Source organism: Triturus cristatus, chromosome 7, assembly GCF_964204655.1.
Source record: "Triturus cristatus chromosome 7, aTriCri1.1, whole genome shotgun sequence".
Lineage (NCBI taxonomy): Eukaryota > Metazoa > Chordata > Amphibia > Caudata > Salamandridae > Triturus > Triturus cristatus.
In genome coordinates, this window is record NC_140590.1 from 165,326,601 (window position 1) to 165,340,783 (window position 14,183).

Below are 14,183 nucleotides of genomic sequence, written 5' to 3' on the forward strand. Positions count from 1 at the left end.
AAGGCGCTCCGCTGCGCGTTACCGCTGCGCGAGACCAGCGAGCATTAAATAGCGTCGTCTCGGCGTCCCAGGTGACCTGGACGCTCAAAGATGGCGCTCGCGCTTCCTCCCAAAGCAAGATGGCGCTGAAACCCACAGAAACCCACAACCTCCCGGTAACCTGGACCCGCCAAACAGCGGTGGTGATTCCTGAATTACGGTGCAAGGTAGGGGCCAGGAGCGCTTTTAAAAACGGGGGGGAAGGCAAAAAGTAACACAAACAGAAATCCGAAAACGGGATATTTTAAAAGTAAGCTAAGCAGAGAAGGCGCGCGACCAGCGCGAACAGCAGCGGGGCACCAGTGACCAAATCAGTCTGACCCTGTGCCTCATGGGAACAGTCCAGCCCGAACTGCCAAGCCATGTCTTCCCTGGACCGGAAACAAGCTTCCTAGGACCGGTTTCTGGCATTTCAGCCGTCTTCAGCCAGGCTTGCTTGAATCCAGTGGCAAAGTGAGCAAGGGACTCACGTCTGAGCATACCCTGCCAACTTATGTTCACTTTGCCACTGGATTCAAGCAAGCCTGGCTGAAGACGGCTGAAATGCCAGAAACCGGTCCTAGGAAGCTTGTTTCCGGTCCAGGGAAGACATGGCTTGGCAGTTCGGGCTGGACTGTTCCCATGAGGCACAGGGTCAGACTGATTTGCATATGGCCATGTCTGAACTGGGGTGGCAGAGTGGGCTAAAGAACGGTGATGGATTAAACCCAGATCAGTTGACTGGGGGTGAGTGCTTGCATTGTTCAACACTCCGTCCATCACTTCCTTTGGTTTTTGCTTAATATGAGTTATTGACATTAAAATACATTCACAAAGTGGTATACGTTCCCAATCACAGTATTTCCCAAATATGCTTAAAAGTGGCATCACCAGCCATTCCTCCCTGAGCCATGGAGTTTCTATCATCAGCACTTCTCCCTTTTTCCACAAGAGCAGTTCAAACATGAATGGCAAAATATCGAGATTTGCAAATGTTTTACACATAATTGTGGCTCTGCCATATTTGCCACATTATACATCATCTGCTTCATAATCTGACGATTTTAACTAATAAATTGTTTGCAGCTCAAACGGATCAAAAGTTACTAAAAAATGTGACTTGTATTGTTGCGAAGTGGACGGCCCTTTGCAAAGGTTGAATGGGCACCTTTTTCACTGCTTCATTTCTATGTTAAACTGGTACTAATAAGGCAAAATCTTTGCAGAGACTGTTAGTATGTGTAAAAATGTCAAAATAATAAAGTATCAGAAAATATACCGCAATACGCTGAAGCCTTTTTTATGCTGCATAATTTAGTCAACACTGCGGCATAATTTTGTCCCCCATTGCTGCATAATTCCGAACGCCCCAAAGCAGGTAGAATATGTAAAAGTGCTTGTGCATGAAGCAGTGAGACCTTGAATTTTGCAAACTTAGTTCGGTGCGTGTGCAAATCCTGCATTGCCGATCCCTGATGAGTTGCACTACTGCTGAAACAAGGGCAATGGAGGTACCAAAGGGTGAGGCTGACTGGCCTCAATGGTCCTGTGACCTCAGTGACAGTCACAGCCGCACTGTGGTGTGCTACTTCGAAGGCCTTCCCCAAGACTGGAGTGAACTTCAGTATGGATTGTGGTGGACAGGCCTTCAAGGTTAACCCACACTTGCCACCGCTAGGGGCTAGGACCCACCTGCTGGTGCTAAGACACGAGGGCTTCTAAGGCCTAGCAAAGCCTTCTAAGGTTGAGCATGGGAATGTGCGGTGTCAGGAGAGTGGTCTGATGGACTGGTCATGAAGGCTGAACCTGGTTCCCCAGTTCCAAATTCAGTAGCTCTGGCCATAGTGCAACATCCTCTCCCCCACTGAACACGTTACTGCCCCACTGAGAGAAACTCGCACTGCCTTCAGCTCAGCTACAACCCAATTGTGCCCGCCATAAAAACCTGAATGCGACCCAATTCAAATTATGCACTAGACAAGAGTAATATGCTGCCTGAAAAAAAAGTAACAGCCTGAAAAAAGTAAATACTCATAGGCAATTTAAAATTAGGGAAAGTATGTGAAATGTAAGCAGGAACAACAAACAACATGGTTACCTTAAAGCTTTTACACCCATTCAGAAATCAGTGAGTGCTTTTGCCTGAAAAGTTAAGGACATGGCTACAGGGCCCAGAAGGGACCCGTTTCAATGTCCATTCCTTATCTCCTTACAAAATGTAAGCATTATGGTTTAAAAAGACCACTGAGGACCACAGAGGCGAGGTACACATTTTGTTTTCCAATCCACCCATCAACCAGATATTGCAGTACCTCCAAGAATGGTGCACTTCCCACCCGGGAAAAACAATGTTGTTCTGGCCACTTTGTGACGACTCTGTCTTGCTTTATTTAGTTATTTTTCATATATTAAACCTTTTATTTCGCTTCGTCCTGGGGCTGCACTTTATAATAGAACGACATTTCAAGTAAAAGTGCTTTTCTGCTTTCGGATCCATTTCACAGGGGAACAAATAAACGAAAGGAGAGGAAAAAGAGGGTAATAAGGGGCATATTATCAAGAAACGGCGTTAAAATTATCGCCGCTTTAGTGGCAGAAAACTGCCGCTAAAGCGGCGATTAGGGGCTTGATATTATGCCCTTGAGAATTCCCATAGAAGCCCATGTTCTGGTGTCAACATTGGCTTCTATGGGAATTCTCTGTGGCATATTATCAAGCCCCTTATCGCCACTTTAGCGGCAGTTTTCTGCCGCTAAAGCGGCGATAATTTTAACTCTGTGCTTGATAATATGTCCCTTAGAGTTTCTAGAAGTCACAGTTCTCAGCAAGTGAGGAGGAGCAAGACCGAAAGAGAGGGACTAAGAGGAAGAAAGAGAGCGGGGGCAGATGCCAGCAGCAGAGCAGGAGAAGTGGACAGTGTCCTTGAGAAAGACAGAGTCCTTTTCCTTCTCTGTCAACCCGCCTGTCCTTGAACATCCACAAGCGCCGAGCCTGTCGTCCTGGGATGCATTCTTAAAAATAAAAAGTAGGGGAATGGATTCCACTAATTTAAAGAAGTAGGGGCACGCCGTGCCCTGCCGATCCCGCCCACTTCGACCACTGCATCTTAGTGAAGGCTTGCCTGTCTTGCCTGTCACTACCCACCTTCTCCTACAACGCTGCATTACCTCAGTTGCACCCCATCAGCTTCCACCATTGTGCCCCAACCTTCCCTACCATCCTGTCCACCAAACCCTGCCTTACCTCAGTCACAATCCACCAGCCCACCTCAGTCACTACCAGCCTATGCCAACACATATCCACACCCCACCTGTCACTGGACACCTGACTGCCACACCTCTGTACCCACATAAGTCACTTCCTAGCTGCCACAATACCCCTTCCCTCAACTTAGTAACTACCCCTCTGCTACCACACCCCTGCCCCACCTCAGACAGTGTCCTACTGACTCTACAGCCCTGCTCAGCCTCACCTGCCATCACACATATGACTGCCACACCCCTTCTCCACCTCACCTCACCTCCTACCCCATACCTCTACCCCATACTCCTGCCCCTCTTGAGCTATACTATACATAACCCAACACCACTAGAAGAAAGATCCCCTCAGGATCACCCCCGTCAGCCCCACATGCGCCACAGTTCAGCCTCTGGAGTATTGTAACTTACATGACAGCATGTTAGCGTGGTTCTCTCCTTGCTACCTATAATCAGTCTGGCCTGACTGTACTTCCCGTCCCTGCCAGATCTTGACCATGCCTGGGCCCTGCACTCAAACAAACACAATTGTTGGAGGGAAGCTTTATTAAGGGTCAAGAGGGCAGGGGGCTGTGCACAGAACCCCAGGAGCCTTCACGGAGTGAGCGAGGGAGTGAGTTAGGGACAAAAGGGGCACCTTAATTTGAGCCGGGGTGTCTGGGAACGTTCGCTCTAAAAACAAAGGAAACAGATATGTGAGCCATGAAAACTGAGGCTGAAAGTTTAACAGATTTATTTAGAAGGTGCAACATCAAGAAACATCAAGAGAAAGACATAAAAATATAAAATCCAGATAGTCACATGGATTAGTTGGTATCTCCATATTAAAACTATTGTACTGTCTGAGAGAGAGAAAGACTAAACCTCAAAGACAAATCTATAAATGCATTATGAGAAACATAAGTTACATCAAGGAAAATGTTCTCAGAATGTACAACACTTCTACCTAGGAACATTCACGTTTACCCAGGAGTGAGCAATCCTGCAATTACAATACAAAATATTTTAAATGCAAAAGTGAAGAGAACAATGGTTAAACATAACATGACATTTCATATAGGTAAAATAGAACAAGATACTTCAAGCAAAGCAGAGTAGGACATTTTAAGCAAGAGAAGACAAGAGCTCTTAGCTCTTGGGGAAAAACCTGCACAGCCTGTTACCTACATACAGACAGCGAGGTAGTCCGCTGATGACTGTGTGGGCTCCCCTTTTATATCATTTTTAGGCTATGAGAGGCATCATCTCACGCCACTTCTACCTACGTCAGGCTACCCCAAAAAGCTTTGTCTGCAATTTTTCACCAGACATCTCGTCATTTACCCACTTAATGCTGACCGTAAACTAGATGAAAAGGTCAGTTTCTCAGGCCAATCGCTTGTCGTAAATTGCATATGCAAGCAGAAATATGGGTATTGTATGGGAATTCTATATATACATGTATAAATCTCCTGTGTTCTTTAGCTTGACACATCTGCGGTGGCCACTTCCTTAAAATATGTACCAGCCCAGAAAGCAGTCTGCTGCATGTCGAAAGAACAGGGGGATGTTGAACTTTGCGCTAGTGCCTTTGGCACACGGGTAGGGTGGGGGCTCATAGTTTGGAGCAGGAGGCCTCACAGAAAGAGGAGCTGGATATGATTTGGGTCAGACCTGCCTTCAGCCTGCTATACAGTAAAATGGCAGAACTATGGTCAATTTAACAAAGAGGCCTACATATTGAACAGAAGGGCCTACACAGGGGTTTTATGCTGGCTGAGTGGTAAGGATTTCCCAGGGTATTTGTCATATAGTAACACAGGACCCGCTGGTCAATTTAGTCAATTTAATACGGCCTACAAATTAGGCTGGCAGGGCAAGGACAAGGGTCTCATACTTCAGAATGTACTGTTGTTGCCTCAAAATGGAAGCACTTCATTTGAAATGTGGAAGTCACCAGCATTCAGAATTAACAAACTTTTGCAAAAAAATTATTTGCATTTAAAATTTCAGTGTAAGCAATTTATTTTTAGGTCTCACCTCCCAGACAGCACAAGCTGTCTGTTGGAGAAAAGACCTATTGTACGCTTACAGCGGGCTTAGCCCTTTGCTTACCATTGGCTGGCTTTTTTGTGACTCTCATTTGCTTATTTATTTGTCAGTTTCTGTGGGCTTTACTTCATCATCCTGTGCTTCTTTTCCTTTCCCTGGAGCATGAATCCATTTCTCATGTCCTTCCTCTGCTCACTTCTGAAGCACTACTTTTCCTTTTGGTTCATTACTCCATGAGAGTGCATGTGTTTTCCAGCTGTCTCCTTTGTGAACTACTCTGCCTCCTCTGTCGAGCTCCATGTTACTCTCCCCGTGGTGTGCTTCTCCACCCCTTCGTATTAGCATACATGCCCAACCTCCCGATTTAGATTAGTCAGCGGGCTACAGATAGCAGGGGCTGGTCTTCTGTGACTCGAATTATGCATTGCCAGGAACCTGCTCCTGCAAGCAAGTGCACAACTTCTTTGTCACGCTTTGTCTGCCTGCCATAGCAATTTCTCTGTGCTTCTGACATGTATGGAAAAAAACGTATATTTGAATTTCCGTTTTTTGATTCTGCAGCAGCACACTTGCAAGTCCCATACACGCCGATGCAGGCCGCCATAGAAGTCAATGGGAGAAATACATTCTCCCAATTTTTTTAAAATAAATCTTCCACTTTCCTCTTCAAAAATGTTGGCATGTATGTATTGGGCTTGCCCTTGTGTGCTTTTCCCCTCTTGTTGCTTTCTTACCCACCTACTTCCCTCCTAACAGCTCCATGAAACTCGTCCCGATCAGGCTCTTCATTTCTGCCCTCTCCCTCAGGGTGAAAAATCTGAGCTCTGCAGCAGGGCCACCATCCTCTGCGTTTGATGTCACTTGAAAGAGACTGGTTATAGTTCTTTCACAGTCTCATCATTTTAGAACGGACACATTTTCAATGTTATACTCAATGAAGCTATGGTTGTTGCTTATTTATCTTATGCAGCTAACAACCATTGACAAAGCCAATAGCCCTGGCTTGTTGTAGGTGAAATGTTACTTGTTGTATTGTAGATCTGGATGCAATGGCAGAAGCAGCAAAATACCAGTCGGGCGACACACTAGGCTAAGCTCAGCTTTTTGGCTGAAGTGTTTTAAGCCACACCCTTAATTACACTGGCCACGCCCAATCGAGAAACCCCCAGTTTTTTTTCATCCTACTTACAGCCCTGCTGTATAGTATTATTATAGCATTGGCAAAGTCAGTATGTAGCAAAGGCGAGACCTATTGGTCTTGTCAGCGATCGTTGTTAGACTTGTCACCTGCACACTATCCCAGTGGCGCACGCGCACCGGGATATTCCTGAAACAAAACACAAATTAGGGCGGGGTGGCTTGGCCCCCGTGCCCTCTATTAATCAGCCACTGCAGCTCAGACTTTCCATGGCACACCCACCTCTGCCCACCGACAGCGGCGGATTTCACAGGCGGTCTGACATCACAGACCATCTGTTTCCACCGAGGGATGGTGATGAGGTCCCCATGGAGGACAGATTGTAAAGGGGTCTGTAACGATCGCTGCGCCCTCAGTCCCTTCCTGCCCCGCCGCCTCCACGTCAATCCTGATTTTCAACACTTTTCACTCCCGCTCTCTCACTCCAGCCTTTTCTGAAGCAGTGTTCGACTGCAGGACTACCCGCTGGCACCGCAGGGTACAGAGAATGCAACTCATCACTGTACACTGGCACAGTCTGTACCCACTGGGTACAACTTACCACTGCACAGTGACAGTCTGTACCCACTGCGACAACTCACCACTGCACACTGTGACAGTCTGTACCCACTGCGACAACTCACCACTGTACACTGTGACAGTCTGTACCCACTGTGACAACTCACCACTGTACACTGTGACAGTCTGTACCCACTGCGACAACTCACCACTGTACACTGTGACAGTCTGTACCCACTGCGACAACTCACCACTACACACTGTGACAGTCTGTATCCACTGCGACAACTCACCACTGCACACTGTGACAGTCTGTACCTACTGCGACAACTCACCACTGCACACTGTGAGTCTTTACCCACTGCAACAACTCACCACTGTACACTGTGACAGTCTGTACCCACAGCGCACAACTCACCACTGCACACTGTGACAGACTGTACCCACAGCGACAACTCACCACTGTACACTGTGACAGTCTGTACCCACTGCGACAACTCAACATTGTACACTGTGACAGTCTGTACCCACTGCGAGAACTCACCACTGAACACTGTGACAGTCTGTACCTACTGCGAGAACTCACCACTGCACACTGTGACAGTCTGTATCCACTGCGCCAACTCACCACTGCACACTGTGACAGTCTGTACCCACTGCGACACCTCACCACTGCACACTGTGAGTCTTTACCCACTACAACAACTCAACACTGTACACTGTGACATTCAGTACCCACAGCGCACAACTCACCACTGCACACTGTGACAGACTGTACCCACAGCGACAACTCACCACTGTACACTGTGACAGTCTGTACCCACTGCGACAACTCAACATTGTACACTGTGACAGTCTGTACCCACTGCAAGAACTCACCACTGAACACTGTGACAGTCTGTACCTACTGCGAGAACTCACCACTGCACACTGTGACAGTCTGTACCCACTGCGACAACTCACCACTGTACGCTGTAACAGTCTGTACCCCCTGCGACAACTCACCACTGCACACTGTGACAGTCTATATCCACTGCAACAACTCACCACTGTACACTGTGACAGTCTGTACCCACTGTGACAACTCACCACTTTACACTGTGACACTCTGTACCCACTGCGCACAACTCACCACTGCACACTGTGACAGTCTGTATCCACTGCGACAACTCACCACTGTACACTGTGACAGTCTGTACCCACTGTGATAACTCACCACTTTACACTGTGACACTCCGTACCCACTGCGCACAACTCCCCACTGTACACTGTGACAGTCTGTACCCACTGCGACAACTCACCACTGTACACTGTGACAGTCTGTACCCACTGGGAACAACTCACCACTGTACAATGTGAGTCTTTACTCACTGCGACAACTCACCACTGTACACTGTGACAGTCTGTACCCATTGCATACAACTCACCACTGCAGACTGTGACAGTCTGTACCCACTGCGACAACTCACCACTATACACTGTGACAGTCTGTACCCACTGCGACAACTCACCACTGTACACTGTGACAGTCTGTACCCACTGTGACAACTCACCACTTTACACTGTGACACTCTGTACTCACTGCGTACAACTCACCACTGTACACTGTGAAAGTCTGTACCCACTGTGACAACTCACCACTTTACACTGTGACACTCTGTAGCCACTGCGCACAACTCTCCACTGTGCACTGTGACAGTCTGTAACCACTGCATACAACTCACCACTGTACACTGTGACAGTCTGTAATCACTGCATACAACTCACCACTTAACACAGTGACAGTCTGCACCCACTGCGCACAACTCACCACTGTACACTGTGACAGTATTTACCCACTGCATACAACTCACAACTGTACACTGTGACAGTCTGTACTCACTCCGCACAACTCACCACTGTACACTGTGACAGTCTGTACCCACTGCGACAACTCACCACTGCACACTGTGACAGTCTGTATTCACTGCGACAACTCACCACTGTACACTGTGACAGTCTGTACCCACTGTGACAACTCACCACTTTACACTGTGACACTCTGTACCCACTGCACACAACTCACCACTGTACACTGTGACAGTCTGTACCCACTGCATACAACTCACAACTGTACACTGTAACGGTCTGTACTCACTCCGCACAACTCACCACTGTACACTGTGACAGTCTGTACCCACTGGGTACAACTCACCACTTAACACAGTGACAGTCTGCACCCACTGCGCACAACTCACCACTGTACACTGTGACAGTCTGTACCCACTGCATACAACTCACCACTGTACACTGTGACAGTCTGTACCTACTGCGACAACTCTCCACTATACACTGTGACAGTCTGTACCCACTATGTACAACTCACCACTGTACACTGTCAGTCTGTACCCACTGCAACAACTTACCAGTGTACGCTGTGATAGTCTGTACCCACTGCGTACAACTCACCACTGTACACTGTCAGTCTGTACCCACTGTGTACAGATCACCACTGTACACAGTGACAGTCTGTACCCATTGTGCACAACTCACCACTTTACACAGTGACAGTCTGTACCCACTGCGTACAACTCACCACTGTACACCGTGACAGTCTGTGCCCACTGTGTTCAACTCGCCACTGTACACTGTCAGTCTGTACCCACTGTGCAAAATTCACCACTGTACAGAGGGACAGCCTTATCCACTGTGCACAACTCACCACTTAATACTGTGCTGTCGCCCCCATCCACTCACTGCATGGCTCGGAATACATCCCGAGTGTGATATCTCGGTTGCCACTGCACACCCCTCACTGCAGAGAGGAAGATCATAGAATGTAATGCACCAACTGCACTCCTCTCACTAGAGAAAGGCAGATCATGTAATGTAATGCACCCACTGCACACCTCTCACTGCAGAGACAAATCACAGAATGTAATGCACCTACTGCACACCTCTCACTGCAGAGAAAAATCACAGAATGTAATGCACCCACTGCACACCTCTCACCGCAGAGACAGATCACATAATGTAATGCATGCACTGCACTCCTCTCACTACAGAGAGGCAGATTAGAGAATGTAATGCACCCACTGCACATCTCTCACCGCAGAGACAGATCACAGAATGTAATGCACGCATTGCACTCCTCTCAGTGCAGAGAGGCAGATCAGAGAATGTAATGCACCCACCGCACACGTCTCACTGCAGAGACAGATCACAGAATGTAAGGCAGCCACTGCACACCTCTCACTGCAGAGACAGATCACAGAATGTAATGCAGCCACTGCACACCTCTCACTACAGAGAGGCAGATCACAGAATGTAATGCTCCCACTGCACACCTATCACTGCAGAGACAGATCACAGAATGTAATGCACCCACTGCACTCCTCTCACTACAGAGACAAATCACAGAATGTAATGCACCCACTGCACACCCCTCACTGCAGAGACAAATCACAGAATGTAATGCACCCACTGCACACCTCTCACCGCAGAGACAGATCACATAATGTAATGCACGCACTGCACTCCTCTCACTACAGAGGGGCAGAACACAGAATGTAATGCACTCACTGCACACCTCTCACTACAGAGAGGCAGATCAGAGAATGTAATGCACCCACTGCACACCTCTCACTGCAGAGACAAATCACAGAATGTAATGCACCCACTGCACACCTCTCACCGCAGAGACAGATCACATAATGTAATGCATGCACTGCACTCCTCTCACTACAGAGAGGCAGATTAGAGAATGTAATGCACCCACTGCACATCTCTCACCGCAGAGACAGATCACAGAATGTAATGCACGCATTGCACTCCTCTCACTACAGAGAGACAGATCAGAGAATGTAATGCACCCACCGCACACGTCTCACTGCAGAGACAGATCAGAGAATGTAATGCACCCACCGCACACCTCTCACTGCAGAGACAGATCACAGAATGTAATGCAGCCACTGCACACCTCTCACTGCAGAGACAAATCACAGAATGTAATGCACCCACTGCACACCTGTCACTGCAGAGACAGATCACAGAATGTAATGCACCCACTGCACACCTCTCACTACAGAGAGGCAGATCACAGAATGTAATGCACCCACTGCACACCTGTCACTGCAGAGACAGATCACAGAATGTAATGCACCCACTGCACTCCTCTCACTACAGAGACAAATCACAGAATGTAATGCACCCACTGCACACCTCTCACTGCAGAGACAAATCACAGAATGTAATGCACCCACTGCACACCTCTCACCGCAGAAACAGATCACATAATGTAATGCACGCACTGCACTCCTCTCACTACAGAGAGGCAGATCACAGAATGTAATGCACTCACTGCACACCTCTCACTACAGAGAGGCAGATCACAGAATGTAATGCACCTACTGCGCACCTCTCACTGCAGAGACAGATCACAGAATGTAATGCACCCACTGCACACCTCTCACTGCAGAGACAGATTACAGAATGCAGTGAACCCACTGCATACCCCTCACTGCAGAGAGGCAGATCACAGAATGCAAAGCACCCACTGCACACCTCTCACTGCAGAGACAGATTACAGAATGCAGTGAACACATTGCACACCCCTCACTGCAGAGACAGATCACATAATGTAATGCATGCACTGCACTCCTCTCACTACAGAGAGGCAGATTAGAGAATGTAATGCACCCACTGCACATCTCTCACCGCAGAGACAGATCACAGAATGTAATGCACGCATTGCACTCCTCTCACTACAGAGAGGCAGATCACAGAATGTAATGCACCCACTGCACACCTGTCACTGCAGAGACAGATCACAGAATGTAATGCACCCACTGCACTCCTCTCACTACAGAGACAAATCACAGAATGTAATGCACCCACTGCACACCTCTCACTGCAGAGACAAATCACAGAATGTAATGCACCCACTGCACACCTCTCACCGCAGAGACAGATCACATAATGTAATGCACGCACTGCACTCCTCTCACTACAGAGAGGCAGATCACAGAATGTAATGCACTCACTGCACACCTCTCACTACAGAGAGGCAGATCACAGAATGTAATGCACCTACTGCACACCTCTCACTGCAGAGACAGATCACAGAATGTAATGCACCCACTGCACACCTCTCACTGCAGAGACAGATTACAGAATGCAGTGAACCTACTGCATACCCCTCACTGCAGAGAGGCAGATCACAGAATGCAATGCACCCACTGCACACCTGTCACTGCAGAGACAGATCACAGAATGTAATGTACCCACTGCACTCCTCTCACTACAGAGACAAATCACAGAATGTAATGCACTCACTGCACACCTCTCACTGCAGAGACACATCACAGAATGTAATGCACCCACTGCACACCTCTCACCGCAGAGACAGATCACATAATGTAATGCATGCACTGCACTCCTCTCACTACAGAGAGGCAGATTAGAGAATGTAATGCACCCACTGCACACCGCTCACTGCAGAGACAAATCACAGAATGTAATACACCCACTGCACACCTCTCACCGCAGAGACAGATCACATAATGTAATGCACGCACTGCACTCCTCTCACTACAGAGAGGCAGATCACAGAATGTAATGCACTCACTGCACACCTCTCACTACAGAGAGGCAGATCACAGAATGTAATGCACCTACTGCACACCTCTCACTGCAGAGACAGATCACAGAATGTAATGCACTCACTGCACACCTGTCACTGCAGAGACAGATCACAGAATGTAATGTACCCACTGCACTCCTCTCACTACAGAGACAAATCACAGAATGTAATGCCCCCTCTGCACACCTCTCACCGCAGAGACAGATCACAGAATGTAATGCACCCACTGCACACCTCTCACTGCAGAGACAGATTACAGAATGCAGTGAACCCACTACATACCCCTCACTGCAGAGAGGCAGATCACAGAATGCAATGCACCCACTGCACACCTCTCACTGCAGAGACAGATCACAGAATGTAATGCACCCACTGCACACCTCTCACTGCAGAGACAGATTACAGAATGCAGTGAACCCACTGCATACCCCTCACTGCAGAGAGGCAGATCACAGAATGCAATGCACCCACTGCACACCTCTCACTGCAGAGACAGATTACAGAATGCAGTGAACACACTGCACACCCCTCACTGCAGAGAGGAAGATCATAGAATGTAATGCACCCACTGCACACCTGTCACTGCAGAGACAGATCACAGAATGTAATGCACCCACTGCACTCCTCTCACTACAGAGACAAATCACAGAATGTAATGCACCCACTGCACTCCTCTCACTGCAGAGACAAATCACAGAATGTAATGCACCCACTGCACACCTCTCACCGCAGAGACAGATCACATAATGTAATGCACGCACTGCACTCCTCTCACTACAGAGGGGCAGAACACAGAATGTAATGCACTCACTGCACACCTCTCACTACAGAGAGGCAGATCAGAGAATGTAATGCACCCACTGCACACCTCTCACTGCAGAGACAAATCACAGAATGTAATGCACCCACTGCACACCTCTCACCGCAGAGACAGATCACATAATGTAATGCATGCACTGCACTCCTCTCACTACAGAGAGGCAGATTAGAGAATGTAATGCACCCACTGCACATCTCTCACCGCAGAGACAGATCAGAGAATGTAATGCACCCACCGCACACCTCTCACTGCAGAGACAGATCACAGAATGTAATGCAGCCACTGCACACCTCTCACTGCAGAGACAAATCACAGAATGTAATGCACCCACTGCACACCTGTCACTGCAGAGACAGATCAAAGAATGTAATGCACCCACTGCACACCTCTCACTACAGAGAGGCAGATCACAGAATGTAATGCACCCACTGCACACCTGTCACTGCAGAGACAGATCACAGAATGTAATGCACCCACTGCACTCCTCTCACTACAGAGACAAATCACAGAATGTAATGCACCCACTGCACACCTCTCACTGCAGAGACAAATCACAGAATGTAATGCACCCACTGCACACCTCTCACCGCAGAAACAGATCACATAATGTAATGCACGCACTGCACTCCTCTCACTACAGAGAGGCAGATCACAGAATGTAATGCACTCACTGCACACCTCTCACTACAGAGAGGCAGATCACAGAATGTAATGCACCTACTGCACACCTCTCACTGCAGA